Consider the following 234-nt stretch of genomic DNA (forward strand, 5'->3'; position numbering starts at 1 on the left):
ATAGAAGCAAGGTCCGATGCTGTAAAGAGCGATATTGCATAGGAACCTGGAATGTCAGGTCCATGAATCAAGGCAAATTGAAAGTGGTCAAACAAGATGGCAAGAGTGAATGTCAACATTCTAGGAATCAGCGAACTGAAATGGACTAGAATGGGTAAATTTAACTCAGATGACCATTATATCTACTACTGCGGGCAGGAATCCCTCAGAAGAAATGGAGTGGCCATCATGGTG

This window comes from Bison bison, unplaced genomic scaffold, assembly GCF_000754665.1.
Source record: "Bison bison bison isolate TAMUID 2011002044 unplaced genomic scaffold, Bison_UMD1.0 scf7180017864471, whole genome shotgun sequence".
Lineage (NCBI taxonomy): Eukaryota > Metazoa > Chordata > Mammalia > Artiodactyla > Bovidae > Bison > Bison bison.